The following is a 2,648-nucleotide window of genomic DNA, read 5'->3' as shown; positions in this document are numbered from 1 at the left end:
TGTGTTTACTAGTTGTGTTTTTGCGGGGGTTGAGCTTTGCTCTTTCGGCCCGCCTCTCAACTGTCAATATAAATATATTAGTGTGTGTGTGTGTGTGTGTGTGTGTGTGTGTGTGTGTGTGTGTGTGTGTGTGTGTGTGTGTGTGTGTGTGTGTGTGTGTGTGTGTGTGTGTGTGTGTGTGTGTGTGTGTGTGTGTGTGTGTGTGTGTGTGTGTGTGTGTGTGTGTTTACTAGTTGTGTTTTTGCGGGGGTTGAGCTTTGCTCTTTCGGCCCGCCTCTCAACTGTCAACATAAATATATTAGTGTGTGTGTGTGTGTGTGTGTGTGTGTGTGTGTGTGTGTGTGTGTGTGTGTACTCACCTAGTTGTACTCGCCTAGTTGTGTTTCACTACCTGTTCTTTCACTGTTGTTTTCCTTCTGATGTGACTGTGGAGTAGCTTTGGTTCGGTCTTGGCTTTGTTTGCTATATCATTTTCATAACTTTTCTCTGCTTCTCTTCTCACCCTGACATACTCATTCCTGGTTCTCTGGTATCTCTCTCTGCTTTCTGATGTTCTGTTATTCCGGAAGTTCCTCCACGCCCTTTTGTTCAGTTTCTTTGCTTCCATACCTGCCCTATTATACCATGGATTCTTCTTTTGCTTCTCGGATTTTTCCTTTCGGGCCGGGATGTATCTACTTACTGCCTCCTGACACTTTTGGGTGACATAGTCCATCATATCTTGTACAGACTTAGCTCTGAGGTCTGTGTCCCAAGGTATTTCCCTTAGGAAGCTTCTCATCTCCTCATAATTTCCCTTTCGGTATGCCAGCCTTTTGTTTCCTAGTTATTTTTGGGGGGAGATAATTCCTAGCTCTATCAGGTACTCAAAGTTCAATACACTATGATCACTCATTCCCAAGGGCGCTTCCATCTTGACTTCCCTTATATCCCACTCATTTAGGGTAAATATCAAATCAAGCATTGCTGGTTCATCTTCTGCTCTCATTCTCCTCTCATGTGTGTGTGTGTGTGTGTGTGTGTGTGTGTGTGTGTGTGTGTGTGTGTGTGTGTGTGTGTGTGTGTGTGTGTGTGTGTGTGTGCTTGCGTGTGTGTTAGAGTAGTAGTATGTAATAATATGTAGTAGACATAAGAGATGAAATATAAATTGGTTAGAGAGGCGGGGTTCAAGAGCTAATAGCTCGATTCTGCAAACACAAATAGTAAATACAAAATACACAAACTCACACATAAACAAACATAAATAGAACCAAAAAAGCAAAAAAACAGACAGCTCTCCACTCTCCCTATCAATAAACACACATTACAACTCCCCTCCCTCCTCTCTCTCTTCCCCTCTTCTAGTCCTCTATCCCCCCCCACATCCTTGGTCCCTACCCTCATCCCCTCATCCACCTCCCCTCTCTTCCCCTTCTCCTGCTCCCCCTCACCGATCACGCCGCTGCACACTCGGTAATTGGCTCATGGGATGAGTGAACACAGGTAGATTGTTGACGAACAAGCCCTCTATACCTGGCTGCGAGGGGGTGTAGGTAGAGGGGCTGAGGAAGGATGTAGGTAGAGAGGCTGAGGGAGGGGGTGTAGGTAGAGAGATTGAGGGAGGGGGTGTAGGTAGAGAGGCTGATGGAGGGTGTATAGGTAGAGAGGCTGTGGGTCGGGGTGTAGGTAGAGTGGCTGAGGAAGAGTGTAGGTAGAGAGGCTGAGGGAGGGGGGTGTAGGTAGAGAGGCTGAGGGAGGGTGTGTAGGTAGAGAGGCTGAGGGAGGGGGTGTAGGTAGAGAGGCTGAGGGAGGGTGTGTAGGTAGAGAGGCTGAGGGAGGGGGTGTAGGTAGAGAGATTGAGGGAGGGGGTGTAGGTAGAGAGGCTGATGGAGGGTGTATAGGTAGAGAGGCTGAGGGAAGGGGTGTAGGTAAAGAAGCTGATGGAGGGTGTATAGGTAGAGAGGCTGAGGGAGGGGGTGTAGGTAGAGAGGCTGAGGGAGGGAGTGTAGGTAGAGAGGCTGAGGGAGGGAGTGTAGGTAGAGAGGCTGAGGGAGGGAGTGTAGGTAGAGAGGCTGAGGGAGGGGGTGTAGGTAGAGAGGCTGAGGGAGGGGGTGTAGGTAGAGAGGCTGAGGGAGGGGGTGTAGGTAGAGAAGCTGAGGGAGGGGAGTGTAGGTAGAGAAGCTGAGGGAGGGGGTGTAGGTAGAGAAGCTGAGGGAGGGGGGTGTAGGTAGAGAGGCTGAGGTAGGGGGTGTAGGTAGAGAGGCTGAGGTAGGGGGTGTAGGTAGAGAGGCTGAGGGAGGGGCTGAAGGTAGACAGGCTGTAGGGAGGGGGGTGTAGATAGAGAAGCTGAGGGAGGGGGTGTAGGTAGAGAGGCTGAGGTAGGGGGTGTAGGTAGAGAGGCTGAGGGAGGGGCTGTAGGTAGACAGGCTGTAGGGAGGGGGGTGTAGGTAGAGAGGCTGAGGGAGGGGGTGTAGGTAGACAGGCTGTAGGGAGGGGGGTGTAGGTAGAGAGGCTGAGGTGAGAGGGTGTAGGTAGAGCGGCTGTGGGCGGGTGTAGGTAGACAGGCTGAGGTAGGGGGTGAAGGTATCTTGAGGTTATCTTGAGATGATTTCGGGGCTTTTTTTGTTTTAATGTCCCCGCGGCCCGGTCCTCGACCAGGCCTCCACCCC

At 50.9% G+C, this 2,648-nt stretch overlaps 1 pseudogene; it reads left to right on the top strand.

Moving 5' to 3' along the window:
- Positions 1 to 1,135: 1,135 nt before the first annotated feature.
- Positions 1,136 to 2,123, top strand: LOC138369920 (uncharacterized; annotated as a pseudogene).
- The last annotated feature ends 525 nt before the right edge of the window (positions 2,124 to 2,648 follow it).

This window comes from Procambarus clarkii, chromosome 30, assembly GCF_040958095.1.
Source record: "Procambarus clarkii isolate CNS0578487 chromosome 30, FALCON_Pclarkii_2.0, whole genome shotgun sequence".
NCBI classification, from domain to species: domain Eukaryota; kingdom Metazoa; phylum Arthropoda; class Malacostraca; order Decapoda; family Cambaridae; genus Procambarus; species Procambarus clarkii.
This window is presented reverse-complemented; position numbering and strand designations above follow the sequence as displayed.